The sequence below is a fragment of the Oncorhynchus gorbuscha genome, linkage group LG19, assembly GCF_021184085.1.
Source record: "Oncorhynchus gorbuscha isolate QuinsamMale2020 ecotype Even-year linkage group LG19, OgorEven_v1.0, whole genome shotgun sequence".
NCBI lineage: Eukaryota > Metazoa > Chordata > Actinopteri > Salmoniformes > Salmonidae > Oncorhynchus > Oncorhynchus gorbuscha.
In genome coordinates this window covers 53,505,238-53,531,336 of record NC_060191.1, presented here as the reverse complement: position 1 = coordinate 53,531,336, position 26,099 = coordinate 53,505,238, and the positions used below count along the sequence as shown (strand labels likewise).

The 26,099-nt window shown below is 42.9% G+C and overlaps 1 protein-coding gene across 1 annotated transcript in view; it reads right to left on the bottom strand.

Moving 5' to 3' along the window:
• The window catches only part of LOC124005614 (Down syndrome cell adhesion molecule homolog), a 135,048-nt gene that overhangs the window by 86,743 nt on the left and 22,206 nt on the right, over positions 1 to 26,099 (bottom strand).

Here is a 26,099-nt window from a genome sequence, read left to right as displayed (position 1 = left end):
GGAAAGCCAATGTATTGAATGTACAGTATGTACAGTACAGGTCCAGCCCAGCATTAACACACAGAGAAAGACAACACCGATACAACCCATCTATTGTGAATTGTCCTTACTGTACATAGGGTATCAGGTCAGGCGGGGAAGGGAGGGAGTGTTGATGCTTCTGGGCTGTGACACGGAGAAGTGTCACCCCTGTGACCCAGAGAGAGGTCAGCAGACGCCCATAGCGAAGCAGAGGGGGAGTGAAAACAGCCTTGCGGGGTTTCTGAAGTGTGGACGCTGCCCCCTGTGGTGTGGATGACCTTCACACTGCGTCAGCACTATGAGGCTCTGGCAGGTCCAGCTGGGAGGTGCCAAACTGTTCCAGCCCTCTCCCTCACAACACAAACACACACTTACAATATAGACACACACAAACTAACACATAACTCAGCTCAAGGCTCGATTCAGTCTAAAACACATCCAAACGTGAAGCTCACATATTATGGGAAAAGAGAGTAAAGAAACAGGAGAAAATATCTAAGCTGATATATTTTCTGCATGCAAATAACCAAAGGCGCAAGCATCAAGATGCACAGCGATCATAAGACAGTAACAAGGAAGGGTGTATGGGGTGAGGCGGGCTTTCTAGCTCAAGGGGAGAACTAAATAGCATTTGAAAGCTTTTGCTGAAAATGTCCTTTTCAACACTAATTACCGTCACAGAGCTAGACAGTAGGCAGAGCAAGAGAGCGAGCGAGAGAAACGGAGGAGAGAGAGAGAGAGAGAGGCAGAAGGGGAGGGGTGAGAGAGAGAGAAAAGTGAGGGGGAGAGGGAGTGGGAGTGGGTGCATAAATGGAGCAGAGTATATGTAAGTCATCAGCTTGTCTGACACACTGACACACTAGCGCTCCCTTCAAGTCACCTTCTGCAAACTAGGACCTTTCATACACAGGGGACAAAATTGGTCCCGGCCCATCCAGGGCAGGTGGGTCATAGGGTTAAGAGAATGAACAAACTTCAGTCACATACGCTGCAGGTCCTCCAATGTAACCACAGCTGGGCCCAGCCCAAATTGCCAGACGTTAAGGTAATCTGATTATGAACCAGCTGTCACAGATGGCCTTTGACATACAGTACCAGTCAAAAGTGTGGACACACCTACTCATTCAATGATTCGTCTTTATTTTTACTATTTTCTACATTGTAGAATAATAGTGAAGACATCAAAACTATGAAAAAAACACAGATGGAATCATGTAGTAACCAAAAAACTGTCAAAGTAGCCCCCCTTTGCCTTGATGAAAGCTTTGCACACTCTTGGCATTCTCTCAACCAGCTTCACCTGGGATGCTTTTGTAACAGTCTTGAAGGAGTTCCCACATATGCTGAGCACTTGTTGGCTGCTTTTTTCAACTCATCCCAAACCATCTCAATTGGATTGAGGTTGGGTGATTGCGGAGACCAGGTCATCTGATGCAGCACTCCATCAGATAGCCCTTATACAGCCTGGAGGTGTGTTGGGTCATTGTGCTGTTGAAAAACCAAATGATAGTCCCACTAAGTGCAAACAAGATCGGGATGGCATATCACTGCAGAATGCTGTGGTAGCCATGCTGGTTAAGTGTGACTTGAATTCTAAATAAATCACAGACAGTGCCACCGGCAAAGCACCATCAAACCTCCTCCTCCATGCTTCATGGTGGGAACCACACATGTGGAGATCATCCGTTCACCTTCTCTGCATCTCACAAATACACAGCGGTTGGAACCAAAAATTTCAAATTTGGACTCATCAGACCAAAGGACAGATTTCCACCTGTCTAATGTCTAATGCTTGTGTTTTTTGACCCAAGCAAGTCTCTTCTTATTATTGGTGTCCTTTAGTAGTGGTTTCCATGAAGGCCTGATTCACGTAGTCTCCTCTGAACAGTTTATGTTGAGATGTGTCCGTTACTTGAACTCTGTGAAGCATTTTTTGGGCTGCAATTTCTGAGGCTGGTAACTCTAATGAACTGTCACGCCTTGGTCATTGTATCTTGTGTTTTTGTTATATGTTTGGGTAGGCCAGGGTGTGACATGGGTTTATATGTTGTATTTCGTATTAGGGTTTGTATTAATTGGGAGTGTGTATTATTAGGGGTGTGTCTAGTTAGGCTTGGCTGCCTGAGGCGATTCCTAATTGGAGTCAGCTGATTCTAGTTGTCTCGGATTGGGAACCGTATTTAGGTAGCCTGAGTGCGCGTTGTATTTCGTGGGTGATTGTACCTGTTTTAGTGTTAGTCACCAGATAGGCTGTATTAGTTTCATTCGTTTGTTGTTTTCTTCTTCCGTTATTTCATGTACCGTATTAGCTTCATTAAAAGTCATGAGTAACCTACACGCTGCATTTCGGTCTGACTTTCTACAAACAACAGACGAAGATCATTACATGAACATAGGTAACTCTGGTTCTTCCTTTCCTGTGGCGGTCCTCATGAGAGCCAGTTTCATCACATTTTACGGATTGACTGACCTTTATGTCTTAAAGTAATGATGGACTGTAATTTATCTTTGCTTATTTGAACTGTTCTTGACATAATATGGACATGGTATTTTACCAAATAGGGCTGTCTTCTGTATACTGGTCCTACCTTGTCACAACACAACTGATTGTCTCAAACGCATTAAGAAGGAAAGATATTCCACAAATTAACACCTGTCAATTAAAATGCATTCCAGGTGACTACCTCATGAAGCTAGTTGAGAGAATGCCAAGAGTGTGCAAAGCTGTCATCAAGGCAAAGGGTGGCTACTTTAAAGAATCTCAAATATAACATATATTTTGATTTGTTTTACACTTTTTTTGGTTACTACATTATTCCATATGTGTTATTTCATAGTTTTTATGTCTTTACTATTATTATACAATGTAGTAAATAATCAAAATAAAGAAACACCCCAGAATGAGTAGGTGTGTCCAAACTTTTGACTGGTACTATATTTTATCGGTCTCTTCATACATCTGTATATACATTCAGGACAAAAGCTCAGGCAACCTTGTCCTAAGGTCAGAGCACTCAGACATCAGGCTTAATAACATGGACTGTCATTAACATGCATTAGAGGCTTGCAATGAAAGGGCAGCATCTGTTCAATTGGGACGAATGGCCTCTTTGAAGACAGTTATGGTCCATCTCATCCATTTCAATATAACCCTACACCCACACATGGACAAACACACACAGACACACTACAGGCTGCCACCCTTGTTAGAGCGCCAGCCATATCCAAACTAATGGGGAAAATGGAAATGCCACTGTCAATCAGCTGTGGATTAGAATGTGGTGACGTCAGGTGCTGGGGTTTCCTTGTGATGGTGACAGCCCCACAGAAAGACGGGCGGTGATGAAACAGCTGGGGCGTCACACAGACACAGGAGAATTAGCCATCAGCTGGAAACCTGTTTGCTTCAGTACACCCAGAGTGTTCACCATCGTAGGGGGAATGAAACAGACTACATTATGCAGAGAGATGGAGAGAGAGAAGAGAGAGAGAGAGACATGAACACGGTGTCCCTGTGATCACATCCACCCGCCACACAGCATAAATCAGAGGGGAAAATCGACTCTTTCATCATCTGAGACCCGTTTGCAGTGGGAATAGCTCTCTGTCATTTTACTGCAGAGGGAAGTGTGTGCGTGTGTATGTACCCACAAACAGCGTGGCATTTGGTACCTTGCTTCTTGGCGATGACAAGTGACAAGTTAACAGAGTTGTCGGCAGAGGGTAGGCTATGCAGGGGGAGAAGGTTTGGTAAGGGGGACGGGGGCTTTACTAAACGCTCTCATCTGTTCATGCCCTCCGGCGCTACAGTACTCTTTTATGTAGATGAATCTGTAACAGGGCCTTCCATTTAGCTGTGATATATAAATACATTAGAATAATGGGGAGCTAGTGCTACAGTGCGACGGCTTGGAACGCAATGTCAACAGTCACCTCGGGGCACAGTCTTTTACGGTGTATCAATTAGAAAATAAAACGCAGCATTTCACTGCCCCCCGCCTCCTCTCCCCCTTCAGTGTTAATTACTGGCCTCTTGAGGGACTTGCTGCTGCCCCGAGAGACTCAGCTTCTTGGTTGGAATCTTTGAGAAAACAAACAGATGCTTAAATGAGTACCTCTTTTCTCAGCCAGAACTAATTTGCCTTCCCTTTTGTTATCAATTGGCACATCTAACACTGTACAGGAACCATAGGCCCAGGAAGAGAGACCGGAAAGATCCAGGCCTAATATCTTACTCAGAGCCTTACATTCATTTAGGATATATTCTCTGTTGGATTTTATCCTCAGTCTTCACTCATTTTTCATTTTCTCTCAAGAGAAGTGAATGGGGTCGTAACCTCTGAATTACCTGGAATCAGCTCAAGGCTAAGCTTGATATATTATTGCTGCTAGTTGCCTGTACACATTCTGTAGATCACGTCTTATAAAATATATCCAATCTCACTGTTTGGTATAGTAATTGGATATGATTCATCCTAGTCCCTCGAAATTGCAGCACATTGAAATTAAGAGGCTTTTAAATTAAAGAAAAGGGAAAATTGGACAGCTTCCACCCGACTTCTCCATACTTCCCTCAGGTTAACTAATATATTATGATGCCTCAGGCATAATACACTGTGTGCTAGTATTAGGCTAGGCTACTACTGAAGTACCAGACAGTGACACAGGCTTTATGCATAATCTCACTGCTTCAAACCATAATACTTTAGTATAAACACCAAAAATATGTATGGAGATGGGTGATTATTCACAGATAAAACCCTTTCCCTCCAATCTAAATTTGCCTAGCACGTACCCTAATGTTAACCAGGGGACAACTCTGTAGGGCTAGCATTAGCTAAAACTAGCTAGTGTTAGCGTGTAATCTATTGTGATATCTGAGTCATGTGTCCACCATACTGATTGCTGACACAGTCGAGAAGAGAGCCCAGGCCTTGTAGATAATAGAAGTCTATTTTTAGAGCACTAATAAAAAATATAAAAATGAAGAGGCGGGACGGAGAAAAATGTCATTGACATTGACAATTTTGTAACATTGGAGAACTGAAGGAAGAAGGAAAATGTTATGGGCAACCAAGCAACTAATAAGCTTGAACCTCAGCACTCTGCGTAATGCGACAGCTCATTACAGCCCAATTAGGCATTCAAATCTTTGCTTACCCAGGTTTATTGATGCAAATCAGCCTGGAAAAGATACCCTGGTGCCAAAAAAAGGAGAAAGAACTGGATCGACAGGGAACGAAAATTGTTGTAAGTACAGGCTCTGTGGCTGGTTGATCGATTTACAAATTCTCTCTGGGGGTAGGCCTATCCAAACCTAAGATGTGATGCTGACAGTATGGAGGACTTTTTCCCTCCGCAATCAAATGGCTTGGCTTCCATCTTAGGTACACTGGGAATACTACGGCTATAAAGGGGATACCAGCTCTAATTCTACCAACAACTGAGTTGTTATTGATGTTGTTGTTGTTATTAGATGATTTAGAGATGAGTGCTAACAGACGTTGGTGGTAAAAAGGTGAATCCGTTTCAGGACTCACCACACACGGGTCAGACATTTAGGCCTTAATGTTCCCTTATTGGACGCTTTCATTTCTTTATTTTCTTGTGGAGCGCTAATTTCTCTCGTCTCCATATGCTCACAGGATTACCACATGGCAGTACATTCTGTGTGGATGAGGCCTGACAGGGGTAATTACTGTAGAGGCCTGTCACTGTTTGTGTCCGCCTGACTGACGGCCTGACTGTGACTGAAGGCCAAGACATCAATCTCTAACTGACTAGCTGTGGTGGTCCCTAGGACTGAGGTCAGGGTGAGGTGAGGCCCACCGAGTCGGTGTCTCACCATACTAATGGAGAAGTAAGGATGAAATGCAGAAAAGTTCTGTTTGGGTTAACAGACAATACAAAGGAAAAGGAAAAGGGCCTCATCCTCACTTTCAGTTTGCCTTTAACGATGGACAGGATGTCAAGTCACACAAAGTAACAAAAACATTGTGTGTCAGACAGACAAAAACTGCATAATCATCTCTGGGAGTCTTCTAAGGTCTACTTTAAAACAACATGTTTGTAGGACATATCTATTCTCTCTCTCAGGCACCAGTTATTTGAAACGAGTCAGTTGTGAACATGTAAACAGTATGTACTGTGTATGCCTTCGGAAAGTATTCAGACCCCTTGAATTTTTCCACATTTTGTCACGTTACAGCCTTATTCTAAAATGTATTACATTTTCAAAAATCCTCAGAAATCTATACGCAATACCCCATAATTACATTTTATTTTTATTTTTAGCAAATATATTAAAAATAATAAACAGAAATACCTTATTTACATAAGTATTTGCTATGAGACTCAAAATTGAGCTCAGTTGCATCCTGTTTCCATTGATCATCCTTGAGATGTTTCTACAACTTGATTTGGATCCATCTGTGGTAAATTCAATTGATTGGACATGATTTAGAAAGGCACACACCCGTCTATATAAGGTCCCACAGTTGACAGTGGATATTAGAGCAAAAACCAGCCATGAGGTCGAAGGAATAGTCAGTAGAGTTCCAAGACAGGATTGTGTTGAGGCACAGATTTGGGGAAAGGAACCAAAAATGTTCTGCAGCATTGAAGGTCACGAAGATCACAGTGGCCTCCATCATATTATTCTTAAATGGAAGAAGTTTGGAACCACCAAGGCTCTTGCTAGAGCTGGCCGCCCAGCCTAACTGAACAATCGAGGGAGAAGGGCCTTGGTCAGGGAGGTGACCAAGAACCCGATGGTCACTCTGACAGACCTCTATAGTTCCTCTGTGGAGATGGGAGAAACTTCCAGAATGACAACCATCTCTGCAGCAATCCACCAATCAGGCCATTATGGTAGACTGACCAGAGTTTGCCAAAAGGCACCTAAAGTACTCTGACCATGAGAAACAAGATTATCTGCTCTGATGAAACCAAGATTGAACTCTTTAGCTTGAATGCTAAGTGTCACATCTGGAGGAAACCTGGCACCATCCCTACAGTGAGGCATGGTGGTGGCAGAATCATGCTGTGGGGATGTTTTTCAGCGGCAGGGACTGAGAGTCTAGTCAGAATCAAGGGAAAGATGAACGGAGCAAAGTACAGAGAGATCCTTGATGAAAACCTGCTACAGAGCGCTCAGGACCTCAGACTAAGGTGAAGGTTCACCTTCCAACAGGACAACGACCCTAAGCGCACAGCCAAGACAATGCAGGAGTGGTTTCAAGACAAGTCTCTGAATGTCGTTGAGTAGCCCAACCAGAGCCTGTATTTGAACCCGATCGAACATCTCTGGAGAGACGTGAAAATAGCTGTGCAGCGACACTCCCCATTAAACCTGACAGAGTTTGAGAGGATCTGCAGAGAAGAATGGGAGAAACTCTCCAAATACAGGTGTGCCAATCTTGTACCATCATAGCCAAGAAGACTGGAGGCTGTAATCACTGCCAAAGGTGCTTCAACAAAGTACTGAGTAAAGTGTCTGAATACTTATGTAAATGTGATATTTAAGTTTTATATTTTTAATACATTTGCAGACATTTCTAAAAATCAGTTTTTGCATTGTCATTATGGGGGATTGTGTGAAGATTGATGAGGGGAAAAAAACTATCTAATCAATTTTATAATAAGGCTGTAAGATAACTAAATGTGGAAAAAGTCAAAGGTTCTGAATACATTCCCAATGCACTGTACAGAAGGTTGTGTCCTGTGAATACCACCTACCTTGATACACCTACATTGTGTACTAAAGTGGTAAGATATTATCAAGGTAGCCGTTACATCTATCAGACAGTTTATACAGAGTGAGAAAATGGTGGTCTCCATTTTGCTTCTCTCCCAAGGTCACAGTAAGGGAAGAAGATATTGGAGTAGACTTGCTCTTCACTCCATCTTATTCACTAGGAGATATCCTCCTCCATCCCTGAGCCACACACACATCCTCAGCACCACACAGCCTGAGCACCTGCCTGGTTCAGCCTGGCTCAACCCAATGTCTACACGTGTCAGGTGGGTAGGACAAGGAAAGAGGGGTTCGTCGTAGCATCACAGAGGCAGGCTGGTTATTTTTGAATTGGCCAATGGTGTAACCTGATAAAGGGCAGCGATCCATCTGTGCTCCACAGTCAACCCTGACTCGGTTTCCAAGGAGACGCCACCCGGGGGAGAGCCAGGGTGGGAGACCTTGAGGGGGAATATTCTCCTGTGCTGCCTGTCTGAAAACCAGTAGGAGTGAGGTAGGGTGGGAGGGATGGAGGGTTGGGGGACAGAAGGGAGTGATGCACCAGCCGCTTCACAGGGGTTAACTATAATCAGACATGACACACACCCTCCCCAGGAAAAGAGTGACAAACGCAACTAGAAATACATGTAGGGAGAGTGACACACACACACACACACACACACACACACACACACACACACACACACACACACACACACACACACACACACACACACACACACACACACACACACACACACACACACACACACACACACACACCTCTGCAAACTACTATCAAGAGACCCTTTGTGAAATACGCAGCAACATCCCAAAATGACATGTCATATTTCATTTTCAGATCATTTTCTTTGCTACCATAAAAAGACAAATGGCTGACAGACAAAAACCTACTGATGCAAATGGCTAGGAAATAAATCCTGCAGGGTTATCATGATATGAAAATCATACCCTGTCATTTATAATAACATTTTACATTAATGATATCACATCATCATCCATCATACAGTACAGCTGATCCTCCCCAAAAATATATAATATATATAGTACCAGTCAAAAGTTTGGACACACCTACTCATTCAAGGGTTTTTCTTTATTTTTACTATTTTCTACATTGTAGAATAATAGTGAAGACATCAAAACTATGAAAAAACACATATGGAATCATGTATTAACCAAAAAAGTGTTAAACAAATCAAAATATATTTTATATTTGAGAATGTTTTCAAGTAGCCACCCTTGTTTTGATGACAGCTTTGCAAACCCTTGGAACACCGATTACGAGCCAGGCCTAATCGCCAAACATCAGTGCAGGACCTAATTAATGCTGTGGCTGACTGGAAGCAAGTCCCCATAGCAATGTTCCAACATCTAGTGGAAAGCCTTCACAGAAGAGTGGAGGCTGTTGTATTATCTTTGCAAAAATGTCTTAAAACCTATTTGTGCTGTGTCAATATGGGGTATTGTGTTGGGATTGATGAGGAAAATAAACAATTGAATCCATTTCAGAATAAGGCTGTAACGTTCCAAAATGTGGAAAGAGTCATGGGGTCTGAATACTTTCTGAATGCACCGTATATAGTCACATGAAATGTGTTGTTTTACAAGGTCAGACATAGTAGTACAGCGCCCTTGGAGCAAATTAGGGTTGAGTGTCTTGCTCAAGGGCACATTGACAGTTTTTCAACTTGTTGGCTCAGGTATTCGAACCAGCAACCTTTCAGTTACTGGTCCAATGCTCTATCTGTTTGGCTACCTGCAACCCCGTAAGTGTAGGTGTGGGCCGCCATGCATGTCAAACACATGCAGCTTGATGCCTTCCTTCCCTCCACACACACAGACAGACACACCGCATCCCTCCCCTCCCTCTGAAGCAGCATGACAAACACTGTGTAATAGAACAGCCTAATCCATAGTCCTCCTCGCTAGACGCTATTTGTATTCTGACAGTGGCCCTCACAGCTCTGCTGATAAGAGACTGGCTGTCCTGGTTAGCTGCCTGCTCCCTGCCTCCCTGTCTGGCCCCAGAGCAGAGCAGCAGACATGGCTGTTCTGTTCCCAGGCTTCCACTACACTATAGCAACACCACAACAGCCTCGCCCTGCCTCCCCTATTAAAAGTGGTAACCTTCCACAATCCATCTGCAAGAGGCCCGAGCACAAATTCTGAGCAAATTAGATGAGAAAATAACCATTATTACCAGCAGCTAGCTGGAGCTGTCTTTACTGGGAGCCTGATCACCTGCCTCGTACACACACACTGTTTAACTCCCTCTTTCTCCCTTCATTTCTCTCATATGCACACACATTCTTACCTTCCTTCTTCTCATGCACACAAATATTCAATATTCAGAAGTTTGGGGTCACTTAGAAATGTCCTTGTTTTGAAAGAAAATCACATTTTTGTGATTAAAATAACGTCAATTTGATCAGAAATACAGTGCAGATGTTGTTAACGTTGTAAATGATTATTGTAGCTGGAAACTGCAGATTTTTTTATGGAATATCTACATAGGTGAACAGAGGCCCAATATCAGCAACCATCACTCCTGTGTTCCAATGGCACATTGTGTTAGCTAATCCAAGTTTATAATTTTAAAAGGCTAATTGATCATTAGAAAAAACATTTGCAATTATGTTAGCACAGCTGAAAACTGTAGTTCTGATTAAAGAAGCAATAAAACTGGCCTTTAGACTAAAAAACAATTACATTTCTAAGTGACCCCAAACTTTTGAACAGTAGTGTACATTCACACCAGCATTCATGCACAGTTGTACACAACAGGCACCTACAGTAAATAGGCCATGAATGCATATACATATCAAGCCTTTTGTGTTAAACAGTATAGCATTGAACAGTTGGGATATTGAGAACTATTCATCCTAGCAACAGACTTCTGTTCACCTTGATTTAACTTCTTCGGGATTGGTGTCCCTTCCACAGGATGTTCGAGCTTACGTAGCCTAATGCGATTAGCATTAGTAACAAGAATATTTCCCAGGACATAGACATATCTGATATTGGCAGAAAGCTTAAATTCTTGTCAATCTAACTGCACTGTCCAATTTACACTAGCTGTTACAAATACAATGCTATTGTTTGAGGAAATTTCACAATTTTGAACATGAAAAGTTATTAATAAACAAATTAGGCACATTTGATACAACATTTTGAACAGATATGCAATGGTTCATTGGATCAGTCTAAAACGTTGCACATACAATGCTGCCATCTAGTGGCCAAAATCTAAATTGCACCTGGGCTGGAATAACACATTGTGGCCTTTCTTGCATTTCAAAGATGATGGTACAAAAAACAAAAACAAATTTGGTATTATCTTTTACCAGATCTACTGTGTTATATTCTCCTACATTCCTTTCACATTTCCACGAACTTCAAAGTGTTTCCTTTCAAATGGTAACAAGAATATGCATATCTTTGCTTCAGGGCCTAAGCTACAGGCAGTTAGATTTGGGTATGTAATTTTAGGCTCACCTTTTTAAAAAGGGGCAGATCCTTAAGAGGTTTAACCTTCTTGATTCCAATGTTTACTGTACATCTTTCACTGCATGGATACTGATTACATTATGTGTGCTGTCCAACTACACCCTATGACATTGCCACAATGGAACTCGGGTAGAACAACCACAGCAGCGCCCCTGATTCCCATAAAGTCATCCTGGTTTGGGGTTTAAACTGGGATCAAGTAAACCAACAGAGCAGCACATCAATCATTCTCATCACTCCTACTGCACCTCGAGAACCCAACCGTGGATTGGCTAATCCAAGATGATGCCTCTAATCCAAGGAGTAATGCACAACATCTGGAACTTGTCATCTAAAATGCATATTGTATCCTGACAAACTATTTTGATTGATACAGTAAACAAGTGTAAAATATAATATACACTGTTAATAAGTCACTATCCTCTATTAAGAATAAACACAACAACAAAAAAATGATTATGTTTTAAATACTTTGTATAGATTACAGGGCATTCGGAATGTATTCAGACCCCTTGGCTTTTTCCACATTTTGTTATGTTACAGCCTTGTTAAAAAATGTATTAAGTAGTTTTTTCCCCCTCATCAATCTACACACAATACCCCATAATGACAAAGCAAAAACAGGCTTTTATACAGTTTTGCAAATTTATTACAAATAAAAAAGCTGAAATATCACATTTACATAAGTTTTCAGACCTTTTATTCAGTACTTTGTTGAAGCACCTTTGGCAGCGATTACAGCATTGAGTCTTCTTGGGTATGACGCTAAAAGCTTGGCACACTACTATTGCTTAAATACAGTATAGTGCTATGTCTGCTTTTTCTGCTCTCTTCTATGCATTAACACCTTTGCCACAATATAAATGAATCAATCCAGTAGTCTGTTTCTGCAGGTGTCAACTCTGTCCTTTTCAGAGTGCATAATGGAACAGATCATCAATTATCAACAAAACCTCCAGCCAGCACAGAGCCTCTAATTTAGACCGCTCTCTCCCTTGGTGTCTGTCCACTACCAGGTGTGATGTCAACGGCGAATGTTCTTCTCTTTTTTTTCTTCCAAACTGCAGGAGACCTTCTCAAAGAGCATAGCAACAGACCAGTCTTCCCTGTAAAAATAGGATGGGCTTGTGTGAAGCAGTTTCAAGGCTTGTGGTACAACACACACTTCACTTCATTGATTATGCACCCCAGACGTTTTGAGCACAGCTTCACAAGCAATTTCTTCTTGTCTCCTTCATCTCTTTTCCTTTTTCATCCTTCTTTCAGATTTGGAGCCATTTACCTCACACTGGCATAAATATTTCAACCCTCCAGGATGCGGAAATTCCCCTTTTTTATATACATTACTATTGTATCACACTGGTAATGAAATGTCAATGTTATTTGTGCCTGACAGACAGAAACAGGCCAAAGACAGGGATGACATCCATGTTGTAAAGATGGGACGTGTATGTGGAAGTCCCCCCAAAAAGTAAAAATAAATAAATAAGGGGTACATTTGATTTCTCACTATATGCTATGGTTAATTTTATTGCAGCCATCTGGTATGACTGGTCTTGGTATGTGGAATATGTAACATGCTTGCATATTGGACTGGCTTTCAGCATCTGTCCCTTACATCCAAGCACACAGAGCACACACTGGGCTTGGAATACAGGCGCCAGGGCATAAGAGTCTGAGCAAACAAACACAGGAGAAAAGGGGAGAAACCGACAGATGTATTGAATGACAGGTCATACAGACACATATACAAAGCCATGTGTTGTAAAACCGTCCGAAGGGGGCCACTTAAAATACAATAAAAACACGAGACAAGATGTCATTCATAACACAATTGAAATAGAAATTGATTTCTCAAAAACTGCTGCTCAAAATCTAGATTTAAAGAAAGCTTTAATGTGTTTTATTTTATATATCTGAAATGTTTGGTTTATTTTCAGCCTTGTCATCAACTTTCCTATAATTGTCTTAAAACAGCATGTGCTCATTAATGTTTCCTTTCACTTATATTTCAATGTCATTTTAAAGAACTTAGATTATGGGTTAGCCTGGTTTATGCAAAGGACTCTGCGCACGCATGCTTATCACTTTCATTTCTTTGTCCTCCCAATGATATTCATGCAAAATCCCAAAGTGCCATATCTTTGCTCACAGCTGGCAAGTGTAACTAAAGGATTATGCAAGCAGCTTCCACAAGCAAATAGATTTCTCCCACTTCAGAAGAACTGCTACTTATGCAGCCTATATCTGTACGCCAGACATTCACAATAGTTGTTTCAAAGGATCACTTTTACTTGTTCTAATAGTGAATTTCAGAGGGAAAGTGAGAGAGAGAGAGAGAAAGAGGTGACAGGAATAGAGTCAGGGAGAGGGGGAAGAGAAGAAAATGGTAAAGACATACTGAGTGTGCAAAACATTAGGAACTATTTCCATGACAGATTGACTAGGTGAAAGCTATGATCCCTTATTGATGTCAATCAGTATAGATGAAGGGGAGGAGACAGGTTAAAGAAGGAATTTTAAAATTTGAGACAATTGAGAGATGTATTGTGTATGTGTGCCATTCAGGGGGTGAATGGGCAAGACAAAAGATTTAAGTGCCTTTGAACAGGGTATGGTAGTAGGTGCCAGGCACACCGTTTTGTGTGTCAAGAACTGCAATGCTGCTTGGTTTTTCACGCTCAACAGTTTCCCATGTTTAGCAAGAATGGTCCACCACCCAAAGGACATCCAGCCAACTTGACACAACTGTAGGAAGCATTGGGGTCAATATGGGCCAGCATCCCTGTGGAACGCTTTCAACACCTTGTAGAGTCCATTTCTCAAATAATTGAGGCTGTTCTGGGGGCAAAAGGGGGTGCAGCTCAATATCAGGAAGGTGTTCCTACACTCAGTGTATATAAACTCTGACCCTATCTTTCAAAGACAATTAGTAAAAATCCAAGTAACTCCACAGATCTTCATTGTGAAGGGTTTAAACACTGTTTCCCATGCTTGTTCAATAAACCATAAACAATGAATGAACATGAACCTGTGGAACGGTTGTTAACACACTAACAGCTTACAGACGGTAGGCAAATAAGGTCACAGTTATGAAAACTTAGGACACAAAAGATGCCTTTCTACTGACTCTGAAAACACCAAAAGAAAGATGCCCAGGGTCCCTGCTCATCTGCGTGAACGTGCCTTAGGCATGCTGTAAGGAGGCATGAGGACTGCAGATGTGGCCAGGGCAATACATTTCAATGTCCGTACAGTGAGACGCCTAATACAACGCTACATTGAGACATTACGGGCAGTTGATTGTCCTCGCAGTGGCAGACCACGTGTAACAACAGCTGCACAGGATCGGTACATCCGAACATCACACCTGCGGGACAGGTACAGGATGGCAACAACAACTGCCCGAGTTACACCAGGAATGCACAATCTCTCCATCAGTGCTCAGACTGTCCGGGAAAGGCTGAGAGAGGCTGGAATGAGGGCTTGTAGGACTGTTGAAAAGCAGGTCCACACCAGACATCGCCGGCAACAATGTTGCCTATGGGCACAAACCCACCGTCGCTGGACCAGACAGGACTGGCAAAAAATGCTCTCCACTGACGAGTTGCGCTTTTGTCTCACCAGGGGTGATGGTCGGATTCGCGCTTATCGCCAAAGGAATGAGCATTACACTGAGGCCTGTACTCTGGAGCGGGATCGATTTGGAGGTGGAGAGTCCATCATGGTCTGGGGCGGTGTGTCACAGCATCATCGGACTGAGCTTGTTGTCATTGCAGGCAATCTCAATGCTGCGCATTACAGGGAAGACATCCTACTCCCTCATGTGGTACCCTTCCTGCAGGCTCATCCTGATATGACCCTCCAGCATGACAATGCCACCAGCCATACTGCTTGTTCTGTGCGTGATTTCCTGCAAGACAAGAATGTCAGTGTTCTACCATGGCCAGTGAAGAGCCCGGATCTCAATCCCAATGAGCAGGTCTTTGACCTGTTGGATCGGAGGGTGAGGGCTAGGGACATTCCGCCCAGAAATGTCCGGGAACTTGCAGGTGCCTTGGTGGAAGAGTGGGGTAACATCTCAAAGCAAGAACCGGCAAATCTGGTGCAGTCCATGAGGAGAAGATGCACTGCAGTACTTAATGCAGCTGGTGGCCACACCAGATACTGACTGTTACTTTTGATAGTGACCCCCACTTTGTTCAGGGATAAAGTATTCCATTTATTTTAGTCACATGTCTGTGGAACATGTTCAGTTTATGTCTCAGTTGTTGAATCTTGTTTTCATACAAATATTTAAACTTGTTAAGTTTGCTGAAAATAAATGCAGTTGACAGTGAGAGGACATAAATTTTTTTTGCTGAGTTTATATTTGTACACTAAAAAATTGTTTTTTTACATAAAATGTGCTGAATTGCTTATTGACAAATGAAATACATTTAAGAATAATAACAGGCTTTTTATATAATTATTTGTCTTTTTTTTTTACAAATAATAATCAAAAGGCCTGCCCCCAACAATAAAATCAAAGAATATTAGGCAAGTCTTTCTCTCAATCTTTAAAGGTGCATTTGTCAAAATATGATTTTGGCCATGGGGACTTTGATTGATGGTGTGCAGGGAAACACCAGGTGTCCAGCTAAGACTAGACCCATGCTTTTCTACAGGTAAACACCAGGTGTCCAGCTAAGACTAGACCCATGCATTTCTACAGGTAAACACCAGGTGTCCAGCTAAGACCAGACCCATGCTTTTCTACAGGTAAACACCAGGTGTCCAGCTAAGACTAGACCCATGCTTTTCTACAGGTAAACACCAGGTGTCCCGTTAAGACTAGACCCATGCTTTTCTACAGGTAAACACCAGGTGTCCAGCTAAGACTAGACCCATGCTTTTCTACAGGTAAACACCAGGTGTCCAGCTAAGACTAGACCCATGCTTTTCTACAGGTAAACACCAGGTGTCCAGCTAAGACTAGACCCATGCATTTCTACAGGTAAACACCAGGTGTCCAGCTAAGACCAGACCCATGCTTTTCTACAGGTAAACACCAGGTGCCCAGCTAAGACTAGACCCATGCTTTTCTACAGGTAAACTCCAGGTGTCCAGCTAAGACTAGACCCATGCTTTTCTACAGGTAAACACCAGGTGTCCCGTTAGGATTAGACCCATGTTTTTCTACAGGTAAACACCAGGTGTCCAGCTGGTGAAATATTGAGGAAACAGGTGACCCCAGAGTCCCCTTTGATACAAAGTCGAAAAGTTTAGAAGCCTCCAAGGCCTTTTTGCTGAGGGAGCATACTCACAGCCCAGCGACGCAGCCCCAATTTCAGCAAATGATCCTGTAGGAAAACGAGAGCTCTCTCTCCCCTCTCATTTGGGTAGGAAATATAAAGCCTGCGTGAGGTAAAGACAGTATGGGAGAGGCTTGGTAATGGCAGTTTCTGTACAACCCTACAAGCAGCTACTTACATTATAAATGCAACAGTCCTTTGCAGTAGGCAAAAATGTATATTCAAATAGAAAATGGGAGAAGCGAAGGCATTACTTTATTGCTAGCAATGGTACACATAGTACACAATCTTTGTACGCTTGTGGTTAGAGACTGCTAGATGCTAAATAGGCAGGTTCATAAAGCTACAACTGTAGCAGGAGGAATATAAATATATTTCCTTGAGAATGTTTTTTATTTCATCGGTAGATGAACCATTTGAGAGAGCTGGAGAATTTGGCTTTGAGAAACAGACAACAATTATACTTGCCCTAGGAGGCCAGGGGAACATGACCAGGTTTCCATGGTAACTCAAGTACAGCAGAAAGTACCAGAAAAAATCAATTCAGATTGAGCTTTTTTTCTATATATTATTTCTACTAAGGCTACAAAGCATGCTTTTGCTCTAAAACCCAATTTAACTATTTTTCTACCGACATACTTAACTACAATGATTGAGGCACTGAACATTTCTCAAACAGTATTAAAAAAAACAGCGCCTCAAATATGTTTAAGCACACTAGTTATATCACACAAGCAATGTACCATGAAAATTCAATTTGAATGCAGTGCTTTAAAATACATGGATATGTGCTGGTACAGGCAGAGGAAATCATCCTCATTCTCAACCGCAGTAACATCTCTCCTTCTCCCCCCTGCCCCCCCCCCTCCTCCTTCTTGCTCCATCAGAGGGGCAGCAGCAGCTGTAGGCAGGTGATAAGACTGTGCAGCAGCAGGAGCTGCTCTGATTGGCTGGCTGAACACCTACGCGGATGTGAAGATTGCAGGCTGCGTCTGTCAAAAGGTCAGTCTCCACGGCCGCCACCTTGTGACGTCACAGTCAACAACACTATGAAAGGCTCCATAATACCAAAGGAAGACAGGGACAGATAATTGCTTCCCCTTTCACTACGGTTTGCACAAAATGGAAAATGTCAAGGGTGCACCTACCAACCCCAAGGCAGACGTCTGTGCATCACAAAATCAATCACATCCCTACTTTACCAGCCTCACTTTTGTTTTTGCAGGTAAGCTGAATCAGGTTTGTTACATTAGTGCAGGGCTGGAACAAAAGCCTGCACATCCAGTTAGCTATACAGGAGAGTTGGCCACCCCTTTTCTAGACCATAAGCATCTTTGTGACAGCCAGGAGAGAGCCACACCTCCACCCTGCTGCCACCAGAAGCACTCAAAATGCCCAATCCCTAAACCATATCACCATGCTATCACCATTCCTCCTGATGAGGAACCGTCTGTCCGTCCTGGATAGATGGCTGGATGAATGGATGAATCGGTGGATGGATGGGTGGATGGATGGGTGGATGGATGGGTGGGTGGGTGGGTGGGTGGGTGGGTGGGTGGGTGGGTGGGTGGGTGGGTGGGTGGGTGGGTGGGTGGGTGGGTGGGTGGATGGATGGATAGATAGATAGATAGATAGATAGATAGATAGATAGATAGATAGATAGATAGATAGATAGATAGATAGATAGATAGATAGATAGATAGATAGATAGATAGATAGATAGATAGATAGATAGATAGATAGATAGATAGATAGATAGATAGATAGATAGATAGATAGATAGATAGATAGATAGATAGATACTCACACTCAGGGGAGACATACTGTGGTGTAGGCTGAAGGGGGAAGGAGAGGTCAAAGACATGCCACTGGGGCACTTTGTCCATGTTCCTATGGTTAGTGTTACGGAGGAAGGGAGAGGGGGAAAGGACAAGAAGGAGTTTGCCATATTGGGCAGTAGAAAAGGGGAAAATGAAGGCTGATGTTTCATCCATCAAGACAGAGATTCACCTTAAAATAATAATACTGGCAGGCAGCAGTGGACGAGGAGCACTGCTACACTGTAGACACACTGTATAGCAACACTAATAACCGATTTGTATCTAATATTCTAAAAATGCATGATTCAAGCTCAGCTTTGAGTGAACGCAATTGTAAAAGATCTAGATCTAGATATCCACCAACAACACCCAAACTGCAATGCCATTTGTTGTCTGAGATTAGGTCTTTGTTGCACAAGATGCATTGACACTCCACTTGATTAGTTTACTTCAGTGTCTTTAATGTCTTGAGCGTTTCCAATCAGCGCTAAGGTCCCCAGTATGGGCAGAATGTCTCACAGATTTAGTGTGAAAGTTTAAAAGGACTAAATGCTATATACTGTATTTTCTAGATTGACCACCCTGAGAGGAAGATGCATTCATCTCAGCTTGGAAGGATGAAGGAGAGAGAATAAAATATTTTTGGTCAGTCAGTGGGTGCTTTGTCTTTAAGTGCTTTTTTCCAAGGCTTTTAAGATGTGATCAGAGACTGTTGCATTCTAGGAGATTGATTGAACATCAATTGGCCTCTCTTCTTTGTGTTTATCCAGTGTTCTCCAGACCATATAGGAAGTGCCCGCCACAAAACTCGCCACCAACACACCCCGACCAGGGGACGCCTGCCCCACTGCACTATGGGTAAACAACAACCCCAAATCTAGGAGTGGTTTATAAACAGAAATGAATGGGTTGTTCCACCCTTAATTATTTCACGCCGCGCTTATTACTAATCTGTTTCTTGGCCTGCTGCCATGGTGTAGGCTGGCCCAGGTCCAGTCCACCTGTACATCAGTGTAATGCACTGGAAAGGCCCGTTCCTGTTCCGACGACTGATGCCAAACTGCAACATACCATAAACCCATCACTGCTTATTAAAGATTAAACCATGCTTAGCACCCATCGCTCCACAGATCGCCACCTAATTATTTTCATCCTAAGAGGCCTAATGGCTGCCATATTGCTTTTACTTAACAGTAAACTGTGATTAAGAATGCCTGCTCAGAGCTATAACGGTGATCAACAGTTGTTGTTTTCTATAGCTCTGATAGGCTGGGTGGCAGGCAGGCACTGTATCAGCAGGAAATCTGGTGCTCGGCCGCCTCAATAGAAAATTGCTATAATACTGAAGTAATACTGCAGTAATGAATCAGCAGGAAATCTGGTGCTCGGCCGCCTCAATAGAAAATTGCTATAATACTGAAGTAATACTGCAGTAATGAATCAGCAGGAAATCTGGTGCTCGGCCGCCTCAATAGAAAATTGCTATAATACTGAAGTAATACTGCAGTAATGAATCAGCAGGAAATCTGGTGCTCGGCCGCCTCAATAGAAAATTGCTATACAATAGTAATTCTGCCGTAATACTCTGACTACTTACTGTATACGGTGCACCTCATACAATGAGAAAATACTCACATCGTACAATGTGAAAATACACAAACAATTATATCCCTCCCGCCATGGTTGGGGTCATACACACAATACCCCAGAATGACAAAGCAAAAACAGTTTATTAGAAATGTTTGCACATTTATATATATAAAAAAAGAAGGAAATATCACATTTACATAAGTTTTCAGACCCATTGCTCAGTACTTTGTTGAAGGACTTTTGGCAGCAATTACAGCCTCGAGTCTTCTTGGGTATGACGCTACAAACTTGGCACAATTGTATTTGGGGAGTTTCTCCCATTCTTCTCTGCAGAACCTCTCAAGCTTTGTCAGGTCCCGATGCCACTCCTGCATTGTCTTGGATGTGTGCTTAGGGTCGTTGTCCTGTTGGAAGATTAACCTTTGCCCCAGTCTGAGATCCTGAGCGCTCTAGAGCAGGTCTTCATCAAGGATCTCTCTGCACTTTGTTCTGTTCATCTTTCCCTCAATCCGGACTAGTCTCCCAGTCCCTGCCGCTGAAAAACATCCCCAAAGTATGATGCTGCCACCACCATGCTTCACCATAGGGATGGTGTCAGGTTTCCTCCAGACGTTATGCTTGGCATTCAGGCCAAAGAGTTCAATCTTGGTTTCATCAGACCAGAGAATCTTGTTCCTCGTAATCTGAAAGTCCTTTAGGTGCCTTTTGGCAAACTCCAAGTGGGCTGTCATGTGCCTTTTACTGAAGGGTGTCTCCTGTCTGGCCACTGTAACATAAAGGCCTGATTGGTGGAGTGCTGCAGAGATGGTTGTCTCCCATCTCCACAGAGAAACTCTGAAGCTCAGCCAAAATGACCATCGGGTTCTTGGTCACCTCCATGACCAACGCCCTTCTCCCCAGATTGCTCCGTTTGGCCGGGCGGCCAACTCTAGGAAGAGTCTTGGTGGTTCCAAACTTCTTTCAATTAAGAATGATGGAGGCCACTGTGTTCTTGGGGACCTTCAATGATGCATACATTTTTTGGCACCCTTCCACACTATCAAGCTCTACAGATTTTTCCTTGGCTGCATGGCTTGGTTTTTGCTCTGACATGCACTTACAACTGTGGAACCTTATATAGACAGGTGTGTGCCTTTCCAAATCATGTCCATGTATGTCCATATAACAAATATAGCACTGTGTGATGTACATTTAGATCAACAACCAACCCCAGACCACCTCCTCTGCTCTCTCCACTCACATATAAAAGGATCCATTATCCCCTCAACCCAATTCCCCAAACTCCCCTTCACACAGCATTCATGCTGCAAATGCACAAATGCATCCTTCAGCTCATGTTCCCATAATTCTCTCTGGCAGCCATGTGATTAATGCACACAAGTATTGATATTTCCGAATTGTATCGTTCTCAACACACACACACACTCACAGACGTGCATACACACACTCGCAATACCCCATCTCCCCAGCTTTCCAGCAGCTGTGCATGAGTAGACTATGAACTGGGATCTAGTGAAAGATGAGGGTCAGCATTTCAGTTGCTGCTGCTCTGGTTGGAGCAGGAGTAAAATTATGTGCTGTGTTGTTTCATAAGGCTTTACTGCAGGGTGGGAGGAATAGCACACGCAGGCACCACGCATACACGCACAAACACACTAGCCCAGGGCTGACTCGCAATCGTTCTGTGGTTAGATAGAGATCATGTTTTCCCTCCTCTTGAGAGAGAGCGAGAGAGAGAGAGAGAGAGAGAGAGAGAGAGAGAGAGAGAGAGAGAGAGAGAGAGAGAGAGAGAGAGAGAGAGAGAGAGAGAGAGAGAGAGAGAGTGAGAGAGAGAGAGACATTACAATGTGGCCTATGCAATGCAGTGTGGACGCCTTTGTTTACCAAGGAAAACTTCAGCCTCGCCCACTCTCCTCTCCATCTTCTTCTTCCCCCTCGGCAGACCAAGCGAACCAGTGATATCTTATTTCTGCCCTCTTTTCAAGGTTGGCCTGACTTTGGGTTGGATCCAAGTTGATTTAACTGTCCTGTCTCTGCCTGCCTGTAGGTGCCCTCTGTCAATCCCAGTGAAAAATGGGGAGGCGTCATGAAGCTGTCTAGATTAATCCCTGCTCTGTGATGATGGCTTCCTTCCTTCCCTACTCTAGTTTATGTAAGGGCATCCCAGACATTATGGAGATTGGCTGGTTAAGACACTGATGCTATTAGCAGGCATACTCCTTGATAAGCTTTGATTAGCACTGCTCAAGACCTTGAATGAGGGTGAGTGGCGTCAAGAGCAGTGTGAGAGATTTCCAAGGCATTTAAACAGTTAGTGTAAAGTACACAGTTGTGAAGCAGCCCACATAAATGTGACGGAAAAATGTATCCAGGGGCTCTGGTAATGCTCCGAGCATTGGACGACGAAATTTGCATAAATCAAATAGAAAACAGTGTTTTGCAGCCAGCAGGAATTGACTTGGGCCTTCTGCCAAGTGTTATGCAATGGAGGAAGGCAGGCTGGCAGTCAAGGAAGAAGACTCACTGATCATCCAGGATAGAGACTTTAAGGCTGCATCAGTAGAATTGTAAGGTCCCTTTCTCTGACCACCAAGACCCCTGAGCCGTTATAGAAGGTCAAATCCAGAAGATTATACAGTATATACAGTACCAGTCAAAAGTTTGGAAACACCTACTCATTCAAGTATTTTCACTATTTTCTACATTGTAGAATAATAGTGAATACATCAAAACTATGAAATAACATATATGGAATCATGTAGTAACCAAAAAAAGTGTTAAACAAATCAAAATGTATTTTAGATTCTTCAAATAGCCACCCTTTTCCTTGATGACAGCTTTGCACACTCTTGGAATTCTCTCAACTAGCTTCACCTGGAATGCTTTTTCAACAGTCTTGAAGGAGTTCCCATATATGTTGAGCACTTGTTGGCTGCTTTTCCTTCACTCTGCAGTCCAACTCATCCCAAACCATCTCAATTGGATTGAGGTTAGGTGAAAGTTGAGGTCAGGTCATCTGATGCAGCACTCCACCACTCTCCTTCTTGGTCAAATAGCCCTTACACAGCCTGGAGGTGTGTTGGGTCATTGTCCTGTTGAAAAACAAATGATAGTACCACTAAGCGCAAACCAGTTGGGATGGTGTGTCGCTGCAGAATTCTGTGGTAGCCATGCTGGTTAAGTGTGCCTTAAATTCTAAATAAATCACTGTCAGTGTCACCAGCAAAGCACCCCCACACCATCACACCTCCTCTTCCATGCTTGTCTCTCACAAAGACACGGCCTATCAGACCAAAGGACAGATTTCCACCGGTCTAATGTCCTTTGCTCATGTTTCTTGTCCCAAGCAAGTCTCATCCTCTTATTGTGTCCTTTAGTAGTGGTTTCTTTGCAGCAATTCGACCATAAATTGGGGCGGCAGGTAGCCTAGTGGTTAGAGTGTTGGGCCATTAACCGAAAGGTTGCTAGATTAAGTCCCCGAGCTGACAAGGTAAAAATCTGTCGTTCTGTCCCTGAACAAGGCAGTTAACCCACTGTTCCTAGGCCGTCATTGTAAATAAGAATTTGTTCTTAACTGACTTGCCTAGTTAAATAAAGGTTCAAGCCTGATTCACGCAGTCTGCTCTAAAAAGTTGATGTTGAGATGTGTATATAACTTGAACTCTGTGAAGCATTTATTTGGACTGCAATTTCTGAGCATGGTAACGTGAATGAACTTCTCCTCTGCAGCAGAGGTAACTCTGGGTCTTCCATTCCTGTGGCGGTCCTCATGAGAGCCAGTTTCATCATAGCGCTTGATGGTTTTTGCGACTGCACTTGAAGAAACATTCAAAGTTCTTGAAATGTTCCGTATTGACTGACCTTCATGTCTTAAAGTAATGATGGACTGTCATTTATCTTTGCTTGTTTGAGCTGTTCTTGCCATAATATGGACTTGGTCTATTACCAAATAGGGCTGTCTTCTGTATACCACCCCTACCTTGTCACAACACAACTGATTGGCTCAAACGCATTATGAAGAAAATCAATTCCACCTTTTAAACGTTTAACAAGGCACACCTGTTAATTTAAATGCTTTCCAGGTGACTACCTCATGAAGCTGGTTGAGACAATGTCAAGAGTGTGCAAAAGATGGCTACTTTGAAGAATCTCTTGTATTACACATTTTTGGTTCCTACATGATTCCATATGTGTTATTTAATAGTTTTGATGTCTACACTATTATTCTACAATGTAGAAAATAGTCAAAAAAGAAACCCTTGAATGAGCAGGTGTGTCCAAACTTTTGACTGGTACTGAATATGACTGCATGTAATACCATTATGGTATTGTACCAAAACTGGGAACTAGGAAAGATGCACAGTATGCAATGTATTCACCAATAATAACAAATATCTTTCAACAACATTCCTTATAAGTGAGCAAGGGAAAGAGGTGATGAGAGAGAGAGGAGAGAGAGAAAGAGAGGAGAGAGGAGGAGAGGGAGAAACAGAGGATACAGAAGAGGAGGGAGAGGCTTACAGTCATCCCTCTCCTCCAGCATTGCAATAAGCCTGTGCCTTAATGCTTGAGAAAAGCTTCCCTTGCACCATCTCCAGCTTAATCTTCAGCTTGAAAAGATGAAAGGCACGTGTGTTTGTTCTAATGAGAAAGCACTATCTCCAGGCACCAGAGGACCAGTCTCTACTTTTCCTCCCAGCAGCAGTAGGCAGACACTGGCCGTCTCGCCCATACACAGACCTTGTACCTGTCTGTCTGTCTGTCTGTCTGTCTGTCTGTCTGTCTGTCTGTCTGTCTGTCTGTCTGTCTGTCTGTCTGTCTGTCTGTCTGTCTGTCTGTCTGTCTGTCTGTCTGTCTGTCTGTCTGTCTGTCTGTCTGTCTGTCTGTCTGTCTGTCTGTCTGTCTGTCTGTCTGTCTGTCTGTCTGTCTGTCTGTCTGTCTGTCTGTCTGTCTTTCTTTCTGTCTGTCTGGGGCAATGTGATGCAGCAGCACTATCGCAACATCCCGACACTTAAATTAACATTTAAATATTTTCAAATGTTTGCAAATGCCAGCAAACAACATGTGTAAGATACTGTATACACAGTAAGCTGTTTGCTCAAGAGAAAGTCCCACCTCACATGGATGAATACAAGTTTCCCAGTAGGTGCAGAGTGTAGCATCATTGGAGGAGACTGAAACCAATGCAGGGACATGCAGGGCCGGGGTCTGAATGAAACGGGTTCACTGTGCAGCAAACCCCACCTCTGCCTCATCCAGCAAAACAAAGAGGTAGAGTGTGAGAGAGAAGAGAGGAATAAGTTGTTATTGTATAACCATAGGACTCATAAATGCATTGTAAATCACCCCATCCAAGGGGAACACACACCTGTATGACAACATGTTGTATGCATCCCTTAGAGAGGTGGTTTTGATCAGCCTTTTTCCATCAAGGCCCCCTCATTAAATTGGATCACATGTGAAAGGTGAGAGACAAAGGCAAAGCAGATGCGGAAGACAAAAGATGTCCAGCCCATCCCGGATTCAACAGCCCCACCACTTGATACATAAAAAAGCTGGAGATGCATTAGGCGTCCCATATAAAAGGCAGCCGCGCTGCAAGCTCCACTCCTCTGCTTTGTTCTCTTTCATCTCCCTATTAGCTCTGTCAATTGTTTATCAAAAGCAGAGAGGAGCCAGGCGGCTGCTGTGAATTTGAAAAGCCGCACGGCGAGGTACATTTTAAAATGCATGACAGGTTAATGGTAAGTTAGTGGCAACATTAGGGCTTGTGAGTTGCGGTGCTCATTCAGATTGAAAACAGGGCCACTTCAAATGACTACTAAGCAGTCCTTTTTTTAAGAGGTCATTCATATTGTAATTAACTTTTCAATCACAGTTGATTAATTAAGACCGGCCCTAGTCTGTAATTATACATATTCTTTCCCCTGACATGAATCAATGGAAATGTACAGGTTTCAGATGAGACGCAATGCAAACCAGTCCCTTGTACATATTAATATATGATTTATAGGGTAAAATCTTATGCTAAGGTGTCTACTTTAAAGGGGTTATATGATACAATAATCTATTTAAATACATACATATTTGACTGAACAACCATAAAGAAAT